Source organism: Camelus dromedarius, chromosome 1, assembly GCF_036321535.1.
Source record: "Camelus dromedarius isolate mCamDro1 chromosome 1, mCamDro1.pat, whole genome shotgun sequence".
In the NCBI taxonomy this organism is placed as follows: domain Eukaryota; kingdom Metazoa; phylum Chordata; class Mammalia; order Artiodactyla; family Camelidae; genus Camelus; species Camelus dromedarius.
The window spans coordinates 58,646,378-58,666,795 of NC_087436.1; the positions used below are offsets into that span (position 1 = coordinate 58,646,378).

The 20,418-nt window shown below is 34.6% G+C and overlaps 1 protein-coding gene and 1 pseudogene across 2 annotated transcripts in view; one reads left to right on the forward strand and one right to left on the reverse strand.

Moving 5' to 3' along the window:
• Positions 1-20,418, reverse strand: part of GRID2 (glutamate ionotropic receptor delta type subunit 2) — a 1,267,385-nt gene that overhangs the window by 1,239,494 nt on the left and 7,473 nt on the right. The gene's annotated exons all lie outside the window — the stretch shown is intronic.
• LOC105095509 (large ribosomal subunit protein uL6-like) lies at positions 140-755 on the forward strand (annotated as a pseudogene).

Below are 20,418 nucleotides of genomic sequence, written 5' to 3' on the forward strand. Positions count from 1 at the left end.
ACTGAAACAGACATCATATGATGAAGCAGTCGGTAGACAGCATGTTAGGAAAGATTTTTCAGTTCTGAACATATTAAGGGTAGGGTGCCTTTGTGACATCTAATAAGAATGATTAAATATACATGGATCCACTCTCTTTGCCGCATCTACTGCAAGAATGAAGACCATTCTCAGTAATCAGACTGTCGACATTCCAGAAATGTTGACATCACTTTGAAGGGATGCACAGTTATTGTGACGGGCCCCAGAGGCACCCTGTGGAGGGTCTTCAATCACATCAATGTATAACTTAGTCTCCTTGGAAAGAAAAAGAAGGGGCTCCAGGTTGACAAGTGGTGGGGAAATAGAAAAGAACTGGCTACTGTTCACACTATCTGTAGTCACGTACAGAACAGGATCAAGGGTGTTACACTGGGCTTCCGTTAAAAGATGAGGTCTGTGTATGCTCACTTCCCCATCAACGTTGTTATTCAGGAGAATGGTTCGCTTATTGAAATCCAAAATTTCTTGGGTGAAAAATACATACACAGGGTTCGGATGAGGCCAGGTGTTGCTTGTTCAGTATCTCAAGCTCAGAAAGATGAGTTAGTTCTTGAGGGAAATGACAATGAACTGGTTATCAAATTCAGCTGCTTCGATTCAGCAAGTCATGACAGTTAAAAGCAAGGATATCAGAAAATTTTTGGATGATATCTATGTTTCTGAAAAAGGAACAGTTTAGCAGGCTGATGAATAATATCTAAGTTGTCCGGGTACAGAGAAAGCAAGATGCCAGTTGACTCTTCAGATTCATTTGTGGTATCTTAAGGATACAATAAAGCTGTGTTGACTGGGGGGGAAAATATATATACATGGATCCAGAACTTCAAATTACTCAAAAACAAATGTGTCTGTGTGCACGTGGGTATATGTACAATATAGACATTAACAAAAATACAATGTATGTGTAGTGAAAATGAAGGCCATACATTATAGTATTAACAATGTTTGTCCCTAAATAATTATTAGATAACTTGATTTTGTTCTTATGCTTTTTTCACTTGTCTTTTCCCTGTACACATACAAATTTTGTCCTGATAAAACAAGTTAATGAAGTCTAATCTCTTCTCCATGAACTACCACAGCTCTTGAAGATTACTTAATGACAGTTTTTTACAAGCATAGGAACTATTCAGTCATCCCTCTGTGCAGCTCATCTTTCCTATTTTGTAGGAAATATTCCTCAATAATTGTATAACTTCTAAAATTTAAAAAATCCTTTTATTGCACCCTTCAATCTTCTTTTAATTGCATAAGAAAAAGTGATTCAAATGGACTCAGAAATGCATTGACTTACTCATAACATGTATGATTCCTTTGTTTTAATCCTAAAGTCATAATTGATATTAAAAAGATCCCTAATATCACTACCTCCAAAGTCAGAAAAAAAGCAGAATAATAATGATTACTGATTACTGGGTGCTTGTTATGTAACAAGCAAAGACTGGACACTTTGTAGGGATTATCTTCTTTAAAAATAAATTTATAGGACAGTAAATTTATTCTTTTTTTTTTGTAATGAAAGAACAGGTTCAGATACACTAAGTAAATTTCTGTTGGTCCCATACCTAGTAGCTGACTGTGGCTTCATGCCAAAATTTGTAATATACTACTCTCATTCTGCAAAGGGTGTGGTTTAGTATTAACTTTGGAACTAAGATTTGAAACATAATTTTTCCCAGAACACAGTTCCTTCAAACAAGAAGATAAAAAGCCACAAGGAATGTGACCCTTTACAGTGTAGTAATCAACTGCTCAAGAAGTTCATGAAGCTAAGATTTATTGACTACCTACCGTTATCAGTTAGGATGCTTAACAAGGAATAAATAAGAAAACTTAAATCAATTTTAAACAAGCAGTTGTTGGCTCACATAATGAAAAGTCTAAAGGAGGGCAGGCTCCAGGCACAAGTTGATCCAGAGGTTCACAATACCTTCAAGGTTTGGCTCTATTTTTCTGCCGTTCTCTTGGCTCTGCTCTGCTCTGCTTGCTGGCTCTGTCTCCAGGCTGAAAGCCAACATAGCTACAGCAAATCTAGGTTCCTCATCCTCACACAGTACTGTTACCAAAAAATGGTAAAGCTTTAGTTCAAATTTCTAAATTCCAATCATGAGTACTGAGACTTTCCTATAAGGCCAGTATCGGTCTACCTAAAACACCAATTACCATGGGCAAAAGGACTGATATGCTGGTAGGCTCAGCCAGAGTGACATGCTTTACTCTAGCAGTACAATATCCACAGATATCCATAGATAGCCACAATGAAATCAGAAGTTATTGAGAAGAGATAGGGGTGACAGATGGTTGGAAATCAAGCAATGACTGTTCTTGCCTCATATGTGTTAGATTTTATATGTGTATCATATTATTTAAATTAAGCTGAAAATATCAATGAAACAGGAATTATTAACCCCATTATATAAATTAAAATAGAGAAGATTACATTATTATGTAACCAGAATTTTTTTCTTTAAACTCAGTCTGGTTTAATAGCTTCTGCTTTTCTCACACTAGCAATTTGACTACTCTATATAGAAATCCTGTGAGCTATTGAGCCACTCTGTGGTATTCCTCACAGGAACAAGATATGTAAAGTACATTCTCAACACTCTGGGGTTACTCAAATAGTCATCCCTCGGTATCTGGAAGGGATGGGTTCCAGGACCCCTACGTATATCAAAATCCGCAGATGCTCAAATCCCTTACATAAAATGGCACATTATTTGCATACAATCTAAGCCCATCCTCCCATATACTTTAAATCATCTCTACATTACTTATAATATCTAATACATTGTAAATGTTACAGAAAAAGCTGCAAATACAATGTAAATGCTATGTAAAGAGCTGCCCTGGCAGCAAATTCAAGTTTTGCTTTTTAGAACTTTTTGAAAAATTTTTGGAATGTTTTTTATTCTCAGTTGGTTGAATCCGACAATGCAGAAAACACAGATAGGAAGGGCCAACTGTACTAGAGGAGAGAAAAGATGCTCAGCTAACTACAAAGCAGTACAAGTTGGATTAAGTGCTCTAACTTGAATTTACTTCTAATACCTAAATTTCAGACTCCTTATTTCAAGTGGCTCTTAGTTTGGCTGGCACATGTCTTAGAAATGGTTTGTCATAGAAATTAAATACATTTCAATCATTTATAAAAAGATTACTTCATAAAAGTAACAAGAAATCAGTCTGACACATCATTTGGGAGTACAGTTGGCACTACATGAACTGTGTATTGCAATAATTCCTTATACATGTCTCAAACTCCCATGAGCTATAAGTTGTGGAGAAACTCTACAGGTTAGTTTTGTGAAGAACCTCTACAATTAGTGATACAGGGCCTTGAGTAGTAGTAATTGCTCAATAAAGGTTTGTGAAGTGAATCTTGATGAATGAAAAAAGTTGCCATGCATACTGTTAAAGTACATTTCATTTTCCTGGAAATGTAAATATCCTGATTGGAATAATTTTTATATATATATTTGAAAAGACAAACTTGAAAAAAAAATTCAGAATTTCTCTACACTGCCATTTCTCTTTAGTTAGTAGCTAGAAGTTCTGCAAGACTTATGACTTCAACTTTAATTTACAGGCTAAGTGTGACATTTCTAATAGCTTCAAAGCAGTTTGTCAGCAGCCTACACTTCTCAGCTCTAACAACAAACAGTCCTAGCGAAATGTGTGCATCTCTGTAGATTTCTACTCCACTTTTTACTTACACTCATTTCAATCCAGTACTCAACAGCACTGGAGATAATCTGTTGTTGCATTCCAAACTGCAAAGCCTAGTATTAGCAAATCTTCCTTCTGAACTCATAGTTTTCAATTTAAATATGATTTCTCTTGTGAAAAATCATTAAATGTATAGTATGTGGAAGGTTACTTTGTTTATAGACACTACAAGAAGAATCCTTAGGGTTTCAGTCAGAAAAAATAAATAAGACATTTGCAAATACTGTCTCTGTAAATTGAAATTTGTCTAAGAGTTCTTTCCAAAAAAGATGAGAGTGGAGGAAGAATTATTGAAATCTTATCAATCTATTTATGAATAATGTCATAACTGGTATAGTATATCCAGCTAACAAATAAAGGTCATCTATAATTGGTGCCTTGTGAATGCCCCATATAAGGTGATACACACTTGTACAGAGGTTACTATTACTGAGACTAGCCATCCAAACCAGAGTAGTTTCACTGATTACTGCTGCCAAGAAAGCTCTCCAAATGGGAAAACCACCTGTAAAGGGGGACTTGTGCCCTCAATCTTTGGCTCCAAGGTGCCTAATCAATTCCCACACACTCCAGTCTTTGTTCTGGATCACAGAGGAAAATTCTTCCCTGTAAGATAAAGTCCTTCTTGACCCAAACAATCCTAAAATTACAAGAACACTCATGCAAACTGGTGTAAGGTGGACAGTAGGGAAGATCTAACAGCACCAAGTACTGCCCTTAGATAAGAGGGTCCCTAGTCAGGTTGCCAGGGTAGTCACAGAGATTTTCGACAACAAAATGGAGCTTGGGCATATCTTCCCATTTAAAAAAATTAAACATTTAAAATAATAGTGAGGTTCTAGGATACCATTATCCTAGTGCAATATGTCATTCCCAAAGGATTAAAAATAATCTTTTGTCTTCCTCCTTGAATTATTCTTCTACCATACCCCTGCTTGCTACTCTACTACAGCTACACGACAACCTCACCAGTCTCTGCAGATGCCAAGCATGCTTCTCTCTCTGCTCCTCTCCTCTCCCCTCCTCTTTCTTCCTCTCTCCTTCTCTAGCATATTCTATCCACAACCCTTCACTTTAGCCTTTGCTCTACATCATCTCCTCAGAGATGATGTCTGAACTGCCATTCTAAATTCATACCCCTCCATCACTCTATATCCCCTAACTCTGCTGTGTTTTTCTTCATACCCCTCTGTACTTTCATTTTTTTATTTACTGTTTATCTCCCACTTTAGAAGTAAGCTTCAGGAAGAATAGGCCTTTGATTGTTTTCCCTGTTTTATTTATCACTGTATATGCAGGGCATAAAAGAGCACACGAAACATTTAGATATTCCACAAAAATGTAATGAATATTGAAAGAATTACTATATATTACTGTTCTTTGCAATTTTTTATTTAAGTCTCCTAACAACCCTATCTAGGTTATCATGGGATTTTATTTTAATGAGAAAAAAGCACATAAAATAATGAATTTGTTCACCAGTTTTATCTTTCAGATAACCAAGAGTTTCAGATAACTAAGTCAAGGAGAATATCATGTAGAGTAAGCAAGCTGAAGAAATATGAATCTGACTAAGTTGTGTTGATGCAACTGAGCATGATTGTGAAAAATCCACAATGAAATAAGTGCATAGATGTCATTTTTTTCTTCTTCTTCTTTCTAATAAATGCCAAAGATTTTTTTTGGAGAAGGCTTAAAAAGAAGCCAGAAGACACAACTCTGTACTATCAACTTCCAGAGACCACAGAAAAAGCATTTGAGACTTTAGGTTCTGATCCACTTGTGATACTTAAGAACTTAGGACTCTTATTCTTGGAATATTAATTATTTAGAGTTAACAATCTTGGATGGTAAAATACAGACATGGGAAAGACGAGTATTATCCAATACACATATATAAATCAAACTTTTCCCCAGGATTAGAAGCATCTTCAAACAGAAATGATTAAAGAATAGTTAGCTAAATTATCAGAGAAATGCAAATCAAAACTGCAATGAGTTATTCCCCTCACACTGGTCACAATGGCCATCATTAAAAAGTCCACAAACAAAAAATGATGGAAAGGGCATGGAGAAAAGGGAACCCTCCTACATGGTTGATGGGAATATAGTTTGGTGTATCCACTATGGAAAACAGTATGGAGATTCCTTAGAAAACTAGAAATAGACTTACCATATGATCCAACAAGCCCACTCTGGAGCATATACCTGAAGAAAACTCTAATTCGAAAATACACATGCACCCAATGTTCACAGCAGCACTATACACAATAGTCAAGACATGGAAGCAACCTATACGTCCAACAGATGACTGAATAAAGAAGATGTATATACGGGGGGTGGGAAGGGACAGACAGGGTTTCAAAATTTGTAGATACTGACAGGCATATGCAGAATAGATAAACAAGATTATACTGTATAGCACAGGAAAATATATACGAGATCTTGTGGTAGCTCACAGCGAAAAAATATGTGACAATGAATATATGTATGTTCATGTATAACTGAAAAATTGTGCTCTACACTGGAATTTGACACAACATTGTAAAATAACTATAACTCAAAAAATAAAAAAGATGTATATATACAATGGAATACTACTCAGCCATAAAAAAACAATGAAATAATGCCATTTGCCACAACATGGATGGACATACAGATTATCAAACTAAGTGAAGTAAGTCAAGACAGAGAAAGACAAATATCATATTATACCACTTATATGTGAAATCTAAAAAAATAATATAAATAAGACAGAGATTCACAGACACAGAAAACAAACTTATGGTTATCAAAAGGGAAAGGGGGAGGGATAAATTAGGAGTTTAGGGTTAACAGATATAAACTACTATATATAAAATAGATAAACAACAAGATTCTAATGTATAGCACAGGGAGCTACATTCAATATCTTGTAATAATCTGTAATGGAAAAGAATATACACATATACAACTGAATAATTATGCTGTACACCAGAAACTAACACAACACTGTAAATCAATTAAACAAAACAAGAATAGTTAACAAGAACATGAAGATGAAGCATGCAAACCACAAATTAATACTGAGAAGAACACTTTCTAGTAGGTAAGGACTTAGAAAAAAGCACATTCTTAAAAGAATCATTTTATATATACTTCTGTTTCTTAATTTTTATTCAGAATATCCAGGGGAAAAAATGTTGATTTTATTTCCCTATGATAACAAAGAGGTTATATTTTATTATGTTCTTTGTAATCGTTAGCATAAAACTACCTTTCAAAATAAGAAAATTCAAGATCAAACAAAGGAAAAGTACAAGTTTAACACTATGATAAATTTAGTATTCAATTTACCCTTTCTAGAGAAAGAGAAACCAGTGTCTTTGGCATGATTACTTGAGCAGCTAACAGAGTTACCACAAATGTAGTAGGAATATAATTGCATATAACAGAAAAGAATGATCATTTTTCCAATGAATACAAGTGGATTATGCTGTTATTTCTTTTAAATGTTTCATTTTAATCATCCTGGCTGAACCTCAAAAAGTTCCATTCAGCAAACCTCTGGTCTACTGAGTCACGTATCTGGCTGACATTAGCTGAACTGACCTATCACTCACTCTCATGCGCCCTCTCCCTGCATCAGTGTTCCTGTAGAGAAGAACATTTAACGTGGCACAGTATGCAGTCCTTGTCCTGTTCCAGCAGAGACCTGGACCACATGCAGCTGTCAGGCATTCTATAAAGGTCACTCTCCCTCTTGAATTTGTGTATTATTTGTTTTTGTTCTTATTTGACATTTGACATTTATCCCTGTCTCTATCTTTGTACAGCTCCTTTTCAAATAGATGAGTGTTTATCACTTTATATATTAACATACACAAGAAGCATATTTAAAATATTCTAGTAAAAGCAAGCTTTTCTTTTCCCTTTTTTTCTTTTCTGATGGCCCTTATCTCAACAAAGTGCATCATCCTGCCAAACATAAAAATGACTTGTAAATAATGCACTATGTCCTTCTTTTCCCACTTTGCATACTACTTTAATCACAATTACAGTTTTCTTTCAGTTCCTTACTATTCCACACATGAGAGGGAAAGCAAAAGAACACACATTCAGAAAGAATATCTGTAGTATCTACTGGGTTAGAAGAAAACAAAATTTCAAGGAAAAACACATTAAAACATATGATCTAAAACTTTCATTTTTTAAAAAGTGAAACTAAAACAGGTATAATATCATTTTTGTGAAATAACTAAATTAAATCCATTTGTTTTTGGTAAGTACAGAATGTTAGCCAAAAGTATTATGTAGTACCTATCTAAATTAACCTAAAGGTTTGGCCAAGGAATCACGGCTAACTAACCACTCCTATATCTTAATGGGAAAAGAAAGTAAAACAGGATATATGTGAAGCATAGCTGGTTACTCTCTGGCATATGATCTATGCTAAAATGAGGGTCTGTGTGAGTTTTTAGCAGTGGGGACCAGAGATTGAGAGGGCATTTAATCTCTACATAGAATTACAGGCAGGAATGTTGCTAAGCATGGACATTTTCTAGAAATAAAGTGAACTGAAAACTTAGGTCAGCTTCAAGTACTTGTATAACACGCTGATAACCAACTGAAGACAAGTGAACAAATACTTAAAGATGTAAACATTGAGCTTATTAGTGACTTTTTATTAATCAATGATACAATGTGTTGCAAAAACAACAACAAAATAATAGCCATTGGTAAAGCACCAACAAAACTAGTGTTAATTTTTTTTTAATGACAACTGAGTAGAAGAGATCATTTCGCTCTTTTTTTCACTCAAGTTGACAAAAAATCAAATGCAAGGCTACAACAGTATTACAGAATGTAGTAAGGAAATGCATGGGGAACCTTGCATCACACTGATTAGAACATCAGAGAGGGCTCTTATGAGAGTATCTGGCTTCTTGTTGGTAAATGAAGTATCAGAGGGAAAAAAGAGCATGGGATGCTTGGAATAGATACACGTTCAGTGAAAACTATTCCCTAGACACAGTAACAGAAGAAATGAGAACAGGTGTCAGACCCTATTATTATTTATATTCTGTGGCTTAGTGAAGTTGGACAAATTACATAGTACCCCAAACTTCCTTTAATCTCATCAGCAAAACAGGAATGATGATAGTACCAGCATTATTAGTGTTATTGTAACAATTTAATGAGATAATATCTATAAAGAGTTTGCAACAATGATTGGTATATTGTGAGTGCTTAATAATGCCACTCTAATTACTGGTTCTTATATATAATTATGAATTACAAGTTATATATTATTCTCATTATAGAGAATGGGATTTAGTCATTTTCACTACATCTTTCTGTTATCTTCCATAGTATTGCTGAAGTAGGTAATTAAGAAGACATGATGGTCAGGTGACCTGGGAGCTGGATCTGGGCAATTGGAGGCTCCCCACCCAATATTCCTATCCTTGGAATCTCTGTGCCACTTGCCTCCACAACCCAGAGGCTTCTCCAACTTTGCACAATAATGTGCTATTGAGGTTATCTGGACTGGGTATGTGATAAACTCAGTTAAGGCCCCCATATACAAAACTGAACCCAGTTAGGGCATACAGACGTACTTCATTTTATTGCACTTCACTCTACTGCACTTTGTAGGTATTGTGTGTTTTTAACAAATTGAAAGTCTGTGGCAACCCTGAGTTGAACAAGTCTACAGTGCCATTTTTTCAACAGCATCTGTTCACATGATTGTCTCTGTGTCACATTTTCATAATTCTCATAATATTTCAAATTTTCACTATTATTCCATTTATTATGGTGGTCTGTGTTCAGTGATCTTTGATGTTACTATTGCAAAAAGATTATGACTCATTGAAGACTCAGAAGATGGTGTCTTTTAGCAAGAATGTACTTTTTTGATTAATGTATATACATTGTTTTTTAAACATAATACTATTGAACACTTAATAGACTAAGTGTAGTGTAAACATGACTTTTATATGAATCAGAAAATAAAAAAAAAATTGATGTGACTCACTTTGTTGCCTCCCAAGATGTTTGAGAAGCAACAAGTGTTCTCTGGGTATTTTCACAGAGAAAAGGCAGGACTAAGGGAACTCGATCTATTCATTGTTTATGATAGTGGTGCCGAAGGTGGTCAAACTAGTCCAATGATCCCTGTATACTCAATAGAAGCATTTCAAGTATATTTATTTTGAATAATGGTAACTCTACATGTACAAGTCCTTTTTCATTAAAGTACTTAGTAAAATTAAATTGTGGGCTTTACATTCAGGGTTCTATACAAATTGTGCTGATTTGGCCTCAAATGTCCATATACTTTACTGACCTTTAATCAGTTATAAACCTGTGGAGCTAGCTCTATTGATTAAAATCACATTAATAGGTCAATTCTGGAAGGCAAGTCTACTTTAACTGAAGAAAAGAACAATTAGTAAATCAGTACCACTATGTAAAACTGCCAAGAGAATTAAATGCTCACCAAATCACTGTGAGTTCTCTTTCCCTTTATTTTCTCATCAAAATATAATTTTTCCTCACAGAATTTTTTACATAAGCATGGGAAATACAAAATAAACATTTTAGTACATTAAATATTAGATTTAGGAAATGAATGGATGATAATTTTAAAATAAAATTAGAAAGTAATTAAGTAATTGATTATTATAGGGTAGACATTAAAAATCAAAAAATAATATGAGTTGAAGAGATTATGACTTTAAAGATATTAAACACATAAAGTTAGATGGATCTGAAAGAAGAGTTAAAGAAGGTTATATCTCAGAATGGATCCAGACAGCAGAAAGATTATGAGCTTATAAACAAGAAAACTACTTTATAAAAGTTCTGAAGCAAAGAAGAAAAAGGATTTTAAAAAATCCATAAAATTGTTTAAAGTGTTTTATCATATTAAACAAATAGCAAATCTCTTTGAGTTTGAAAATGAGAATATAAATAACTCATATTTTCATAGACCATTTTCCTCTTTACTTGACATAATTATAAAAATCAATTAACTCTAGCCTCAAGATATTTGGCAAATGTGCACAAAACAGACAAATAAAATGTACAATTAGTTAAAACTATTATATTTATGAAGTTTTGAGAGAAGGCAGAAAACAACAGGGTAAGAAAACTAACATTTCTGGAAAACTCATTCTATGCCAGTCTTGGTTTTTTTTTCCAACTTGTCTTATTTACTTAATTTACTTTTCATTTGTCCCTTCAAGATAGGTGGTAATATCTACATTTTATATATGAAAACACTAAGGTTGAAAACATTGAAATAAACTGTCCAAGAGTGATGAAAAACCAAGTGAATTAAATCTATGCAGTGACATGTTTTAATAGAGACAGAACTAACATTTGTAAATCTTAGAAGAAACAAGTTCCAACCTCCTGAGTTTGGGGAGAGAAAGAGGGAGATGGAAAGAGAGAAAGTGAGGAAGAGTGGAGTCAGTAATCAGAGGAACAGGGTTTGGATGTGGGCTAGACTCTGCTGGGCTCTAAACTCTGGGAGAATTCCTAGAAGATAACACACACACACACACACACACACACACACACACACACACTTCCTGCCCCTTGTGGGAATAGTTCTCCAATTGGGTTAGCTACCTCTCACATTATATTAGCAGGCTTCAAAGGAATTAATTACAGTACTCTACAACAATATAGTAGAGCACAGGTAAAATGTACCCTAAGATAATGAAAACAATTATCCAGTTCTACATAATTGGGCTATTTGTATCTCCTGGCCAATAGCCTACATTAATACTTCTTTGATGATGTGAATATAATTACTTTTTTTAGTAAAAATTATGCTTAATAGACTACTCAAAAATGTGTATCTATGCAGCATTCAACTCACTTAACCTCTCAATTTGCTCATCAGCAAAAGGAGGACTCTGGACTATAGACAATTTCTAATATTCCTCCCAACTGTGAAAGTCTATGATTACATAATTTCTACAGTGAAGATGACCTAAGGGACAGGGTCAGCGGAAGCCTAAAAACTGCCACGGAAAAGAAAGGAGGAAGGTCGCAGTCTTCTTCAGAGTACTTAGGAGGATGCACTCAAATCCAGTTGCATATTTGGAAAACATACAAAGTAATAACCAGGGTGCGAAAGTTAAGAAAAGGAGATAAGGCTTTTAATATGAACTAGGCTACCAAGAGCAAGAGTGTGAAGGTAAGAGGCCAATGCAGGGCATCACATGATCATCTCTTGAGGAAAAACCAGACTTTGAAACAGAGAGAAAGGAAAGGAAGGTTAAGAGACTCTAATGACATTTACACCAAATTGAAAGGCATACTTCTAAGACAGAAGTTTGTAGAGGTTAAAGCAATTAGATAATACAGTAGTTATAGTATATTTAATTTTACCCACAGACCAATATTTCATGCTTATCCCCTATAAGAAAAAAGTTTTTTAATATCCACCTTTGAAACTTTAACTGTTAAGGCTACCCTCCTCTTATCTGGAACATTTCCTCTATTATATATCTCTGTAAAAAATAAAAATTGCCTAGAACTTGCTTAGTTGATTATTTCTCCTTTTAGGATGCAAAAATGAAGCAAATTTTAATGTTTGTAATCTTTATAATCTGCTGTAAATTGTCTTTATATTTCTTAGAAGAATCCTCTCCATGTGAAAATACACATCCTTTATTTAGTTCCAGAGATACAGCATCTGAGGTTAGGTGCAAATTGATGTAATTACCAATATTCAGTATAGTTCTGCTAGGAGTAGCAGTCAAACAGTAGATAGGGAGAATGGATGTGAAAGAATAAAGGGAGTGATTACAAATACTAACATCTGATTATTTTAAAAATCAGTTAAATATGTTTGTCCGAACAAAGACAACCTATAGTTAGCCATTTTTCCTCTTTACTGCTGCCTGTGAAGAAAAGTGCTCTAAGTAATTAAAAATAAAACAAGAACAAAACCTCAGTCTGTTTATTCAATCAGCATAAAAGACCTAGATAAATGGAACAACCTGTTGCTAAGACAGAATCACTGCCTACTTAAAGATGATACACCTAGGGGAGTCTGAGGCTGGGCCAAACTACAAGCTAATCACGTGCCTGCAGTTTAGGCTTTGAAATGAGTGCTTCCTTGTCCCTGTTTGGCTCCATTCAGCCCTTTCATTTTCAAAAGAGTTCTGGTTTGGACAGTAAATTGTAAGATTACCTTATTCCAAATCCAAGAGTGTGACCACACAGAGCAAAGCTAAATACCAGTACCAACAATAACAAGTAACATTTTAGCCAACTATTTCACATAATGTGAGAGTGAAGTATCATCCTTGAAGGGCTACTTAACCTTAAACTTACTTATTGTAATAAAGACTTTCAACTTTCCTTTATATGTTGTAAAAAAGGATAGTTGTAAATCTGAATTAATGTTTCAGCAACAGAAGACAAAGAGAGAACCCTATCTAATGTTAGGCATGGCATCTGCTTTCTAAAGCACAACCCACACCCAGGATCTTAACTGGCAGTGTATTTAAATTGCAAGTTCAACCTCCTGCAGTATGAATACTATTTGCAGAGTCCAAAGGCCATATTTTGAATGTTGTAACTGCTTACCCTTATAACAGATGAAGTGGAGAGGAAGCAGGAGTAAATTTAAGACTTTCAAAGTCTCCTTACTTATCCAAAGACTTCACAGCCATGAAGTGGCAAGCTGACCAAGGCAAGATTTGAATATATAACTGTGACATCAAATTGGGTGCTTCTATTTTGAGTACTACATAGCATTCTGACTGTCTAAGAAACAAAATTTACCAATCATCACGAATTTTTACTAACTCAACTCATGCAGGTTATCCTCGACAAATTCTAAATTTCTTATCCCTTAATGTACTCTAAAATTAACTAGAGAGACTGAGAGCAAGACTGCGAAATATCAGAAGACTTCCTCACCACTGGAGCACTCAATTTTCCATCCTTGGCTCTCACACAATGGATCAACTTAATTAAGAACAAAAAAGAGCAAGATGGCAAAATTAAGTTCTAATAATATCACACTCAAGCTGTTTTTACTGGATTAAGCATTGGCAGTATATATTATAAAAACAGGCTGAAAAATGAGATTCTAAACAAAGACACACAGAGGCAGAAAGAAGACACTGATTTGGATCTACTCCATTTCACTCCTCAGTTCAAAAAGTGTTTTTACACACATGCAGACACATTGCCTCTGCTTTCACATTCTTCTGACTGCAGACCCATGTTTTCAAACATTTCTTATTTGATAGCACAGATCCTTAACTATGAAGCACAGTCTTCTGAGACACTTAAAAAATGAGGCTTAAAGTCCCAAAAAGATCCCTTTAGTCCCATTTCAGTCCCATTTATTTCTGCCATTCTAAGAAAACAATTTTCCTTGCTGTCAGCTAATTATGTTGCAGAAAACATGTAACTAAAAATACACAATTCTATGAAAATATTTTACCTTTCCATGTAATTCTATTAATTTACATTAGGGGATTCTACTTGCAATATGAAACTAGAAAAGCAATCATGCACAAGAAATTTAAAATATCATATTTTTATTTCACATTTGATAACCTAACATTTTGTCAAAGATTATTCCACTTTAAAATTGTTTTGACTGGAAATGGATATCAAGTCAATTAACAGCATTAATACTGATCTCAGACTGATTAAAAATCTGTTTGCTCGTATTAAAAAACGAGAAGTAGTTTAAAAAGTCAGTAATATTATTTAGAATTCGTAATTCTGCACTGATAAATTGGTAGACACAGAAACTAAAAAGAAGGCTCTTGTAGAACTAATATTTTCTGAATATAAGTAGCTGAAAAATACTATAAACAATTCACATTTTAAATAGGAAATGACACTATTAGCATTAGATCTAAGGGAAAAGTTTAAAAAGAATGACCAGGAAAAGTTACATTTTTAAAATCAAAGCACGATTGATCACTATGGAGAATGACCCATTTTTCCTCCATTTGAGGCAGGAAGGAGGTATGTATTAGGAAGCTGCTGACTGGGTTATAGAACACTTCACAATCATGCCAAAATAATTGAGAGTTCAATCCAAACTCAGTTCCTCTCCTCCTTCTCAGTTTCCTATGGTGGTGAAGAGTATGTGCCTCCTCCACTGAGTCACTCAAGAATGATGTTAGACTTTCTTCTTTTATTCACACTTCTAAAGAATGACTGAGTTGATAGATTCAAGCTCCTCAGTCTCCCCCGTAAGGAGATTCTCCTCTTCAGTCACTTCTGCAGTTACTCAGCACAGTCCTCCACCAAACACAGCTGGAATACTGCCAGGGTCTTCTAACTGGTCTCCATCTATTGCAATGTCACTCTCAAAATCTTCTAACACAAAGCTGGGCATCTCTTAGCCTACATTATTTACAGAATTCCCTTTGGACCTCACAGGGATCAGATCTTCTTAACTTCTAGCCTCCTCTCTTGCCATATCCCTCATTCTACCTTAATGTTTCTTCCAAACAGAATTACTTGCCATTTCCCTCTTTTGCCAGACCATAACTCATGGCTTTGGCCATAGCATATCCCTGCTGCTTTCTCATGACAATAGTAAACAAACTTTGTTTTTCCATGAGGGCCAGTTTATAAAACAGGATAACTTATAGAGGTCATCTTTTTTCATTCACACTGAAAATATTTATCTCGTTTGTATATATATTTATATATATTAATGAGCACTATATATATGTGTGTGAAATATATATATACATATTGCCATGTGCTTCACAGTTTCTTTTTAAAAATGCAATATTCAAATTCTTCCTTATGGTCTGTAATACAGCATCAGCTAGAAACCAACTGGGAATATACAATGTAGATGCTCAGTACGCAATGTATATTGATAGGAATGTCAATCCAGCACATTTTTTACACAGTTTACGAAGTATAGCCGAAATCCATATATTTTCTTTAAAAGAATCACCATAGACTTGACACATGGAACTGAGCTGATCACGGGGGTCCTGGCTGTCAGCAGCATTGCCCCTAAAGGGCACTCTTTTCCCAATAATAACGTTCTTCATTTTGCTCCCAGACTGTCACTCAGAGTATTCCTCTTCGGTGGCCTGGAAGCATCACTCCTCTTACAAGCTCAGCAGCCAAGAGCAAGTTCTATCTTCAGAATCTGGGCAATATTTTGAGAAAATAAAACTATTTCTTCTTGGCAAGTCTGTGCATATGAGTATTCAGGGGCTGATTTTCCGGTTAATGGATTATCTAAAATCCTTTGCTCCTTCTTCCTTGCTTTTGGCCATTTCACTGCTCATTAGCATTGCCACTGAAGGGTAGACAGGAAAAATAAAAAGAAAGAATCAAGAGCAACCAGTTTTGTTATTTATTAACTGCTTATCAACCACAATAAGAATTCTTGAGGAGAAGAATAGAAGTTTTGGCCAGTTAGTTTTTGAACTGTTATTTTCAATTTTCAATGTTTGTCCTATTCTCAATTACACCTACATAATTAAAAGTTGGCATAAATGTGTTTTCCCAACACTACTTATTCCATTTGTAAAGTTTACTAATTTTACTTTTTCTGTGAGGCTATTTTCTTCTTTTGTTTGCTACAGTATAAAACTGTCATTTTCACTGATTTTTTTGTTCACATCTAGAACAAAGAACAGGTTAGTATTATGAAACAGTAGTATACTAATAACTTCAAAACTAAGAGGAAAAAAAAGTAAATGTAAGTTAATTTCCCCCTTCCCAAGAAACCACACTTAGTGGAATGATCTGATATGCGGCATTAAATTTAGAAAGGATCTCATTAGTTTTATTAATAACAGGATAACTGGATCATAAAGCCCACCTCCTCCTTTACTTGACCTAATAGCAAAACTAGTGACATCCAGAGGAAACAAAAAAAGAGGAAAGCGGCAAACGGTAGAGACTATTCTTTACCTCTGACTACTGCATGAATGTATTGTCTTTGTAGCCTATAAGAAAACAAGCTTAATGTTTAGCAACCACCACTGAAGCTGAGTAAAGAGATTTCCATTATACATGAAGACCTCACTGCACGTAGTAATCTCCTTACCCCTTTTATAACTTTCTTCTGAAATATATGTTTGCTTTATGGCACCTTAAGGGCACCATAAAGGTTGTATTTATTGTAGTATCACATTCTCTAGTATGATAATAGACCACAGTCACCCTACTTTGAGTCCTGAATTGCTCTACCTTCAGCTTTCTAATATACAATACTATCTCAGAAGGCAGATACACCTTAACATTCTTAAAGGATGGGAAAAATGTCTTATAAGAATACTTCAGTATTCAAATGAGTACATAATAGGTGTTCAGTAAGCACTGAATCAAAAACAAAATCACATGTTATGGCTTTCGTGTAACCTTTTAAAAGTATGTTTTCTGAAATTGGAATATGAGGATGTAACTCATGATTTCTCAGCTTGAAAATAATGAATTATAAAAAATGTCCAAAACCCACCATGACTACACCACCAGGAATCAGAAGAATAATCCCTTTCAAATCTGTGCATGAGCCACCACCCACACCAATGAAGTGTTCAATTTTTTAAAATAATCTTGTTAAGAAGAAATTTATAATGGTTTTCACAAAGGCCATGCCTCCTTTGAGAGTTGCTGGTATTTCTAAAAATAAAATTCACTAGTTTTGTGTTATCACCATTCAAAGAAGCAGCAAGAAGAAATCCAGATACTGAAGAGCAAGATAGTAATTGCCACTACACCACTAACACAATTTTAGCTGTTGTCAGATTGTGGAAATTATCAGAAGGCTCAGTCTTCCAGATTTTAATTAACCATGAACTACATGCAACAGAACAATAGGACTGACTCTCTTGTCCCACATTAGCTCCAAAGGTACTACCTGGTCTTCGGTTTTTAAGATAATAAGCCTATCTAAAATGTGCTGCTGGTGGGGCTTGTCATTTTAATGATGTTGCGATTAAGTATACTAAACATCTGACCAATTTTAGGTGCCTATTCCAACTTAAACTTAGATTTAAATCTGCTAAGCATTTCCTTCATAAGATTACATTTCACCATCCCAGGAAGTTATGAACTAGCAAGTTTTAAATATTTTTTGATGCCATACTTCATTAATTATGTTCCTCAGCTCCATTCATAACACAGCTTGCTTTCTTTATCAGTCATCAATGCACCCAAACCACAGGATTCCTATCCCCTCACTGTTCATGTATTCTTCATTTTCAGAAGGCTGAATTGGGGTTAGAAAATTTGGGACACTTTCTTTTTTCATTTTCACCTATGACTAAAGATCTGTCAGCTATGGTATAGCACAAATAGAAGTAAAAGTTCCATAAAAGGAAATATTTAAATGGGATACTGAAAATTAATATCATATGAATTTATTTTATCTATTTAAGTTCTATGTGGCAGTATGTACTGCCTTGTGAAACAACTATATTCTTTTTTAATTGTTCCAAAATGAATTTTTAAGTAAATTAGATGCATAATAGAATTTACTTAGAGGACACCTATATTCAATTCAAATGTGTCTATTGTAAAGAGGATTTTATGCTATTTAATGCCACTTACATATGAATACCATGTGTTCCTAAAATTAGCATATTGAAAGACTAAATGTTGATTCTATTTGTAATGCTATATCAATATCCATAAGGTATAATCTACTCATAATTTCAGGTAAGAAAGTTTTATCTAAATCTAAGTGCTAATCTGGGAAACTAAATGAAGCAAAATTGCAAAACAACTAATAGAGTCTGTTTCAGAGAGAACATATAAGCTTCTCTGGCTAATTCCACTGTCATTGGCCCAGTATCACTTGATCTGAGATTATAAAACAAAAAAAACAACAACCAAAACACAAAACAAAAACAGTGTTATCTGAACATTTGCTATCCAAATGAATAAAAAGATTTGAATAAAAAGGGATATTTTAAATCCTCTTATTGAAAATTGTCTTATGATTGTGCCTTTAAAAAATTACCAAATTTTATCTCAAATACTAAATATATTTAAATTACCAAATATATATCCCAACTCCCACCTTTAAAAACAAACCCCTCACTTTACTTCTTATTCCCAACCCCATCACACCCTTGTTCTCCCTTAAAGCCAAACTCATAGAGTTTCTTAAGTCCCATTAAAGTTTTCAATCCTTACCAATCAGTACTTTGTCACTTCAGTACCCTGAAAGCAATTTTGTCAGTCATTTTGGTCCTCAACATTTCCAAACCCAATAGTCAAGTCTCAACTGTCATCCATAAAATTTGACGGGGTTTCCTCCTTGAAATACTTGGCTTCCAGAACAGCACACACACACACACTCCTGGACTTCTTTCTAATTCACAGGGCACACACATCTTTCTCTTTTCCTGGATCCTCTCCTCTCTCCTCGACCTCTACCTTTTGGAATGTCCCGTGGTATAGACTTGGACCTCTTCTCTTTGTACAGTTACTCCTTAAGTGTGCTATCCCCTCCCATTATTTTAAAAATCATATCTATATTGATGAATTCCAAACATACGTACAGCTCAAATTCCTAACTTCCACTGAATTTGATTCATATAATCAACCAACAACCTAAATCCCCAAATGATGTCTTATAGGAATATCAAATTTAATAAATGCAAATTTTTATTTTTATCTAAAACTTGCTCATTGCCCCCAAGTTCCCAATTTTAATCACCCACTTGCTCAGATAAAAAACCTTGGAAGCCTCCTTACTTCCTCTGGATTTCTCCCAGAAAAACAATCCATTAGAAATTCTGTTTCTTTTATCTTCAAAAGATATTCTCAATCTTACAACTACTCATCTTGCTCAGCTAACAATTACTGGAATAGTTCAATTCACTACTGTCAAACTAATCTTTATATTTCTAATCCAACCAGTCTATTCAAGCTGAGACGATTATCTTTCTAAAATACTAAGTATTACGTATCACGTGTTTGATCTCAACCCTCCAGTGGGCATCCGATATACCTACAAGGTCTAAATACCGTCCTATGACCTGTAAGTCTCCATAGCATCTTCCCTAGTTGCCTCTCAGACCTTATTTCTTTCTACTTCCTGCTTTGCTCACTGAACTTCACATTTGCTCCACACTGACTTTTAAGATGTTCCTTAAATTAATTAAGCAGATTCCTTGGTATCTTATTTCATGGCCATTGCCTTTGCTATGCCCTCTGGCTGTAATCTTTTGTTTTCAGATATCCACATGGCTAATTTCCTCTCCTTGAATCAGGTCTTTGCTCCAATGATCATCTCCTCAGGGAAGTGTTACCAGATCATCCTATTCAAAATAGGGTACCTTTCCTTCATTTTTCTTCAAAGCAGTTATCAGTACTTGACATCATAATATGTATTTTCTCATTTACCTCGTTGTCTCCTCAACAAGAATGTAAATACTTAAATACAAGAACATAGCTTACTTTTTTGACATTTTAATTCCAGGAAAGAAAAGTTCATAAGAGTATGTTCAGAATAATGTATTGAATGATAGAACATTCTCCCAGTGAGCACACATACTGTATAGTTGCAGTAATGCCTATATTACTCTGTAGTTTCAGGAATATAGCTTCTAGAATTACAATGATTTTGACAATGAAGCAAACACCTTTTTAAGATTACTTGGGAAAAATCAGGTACTCAGAGCA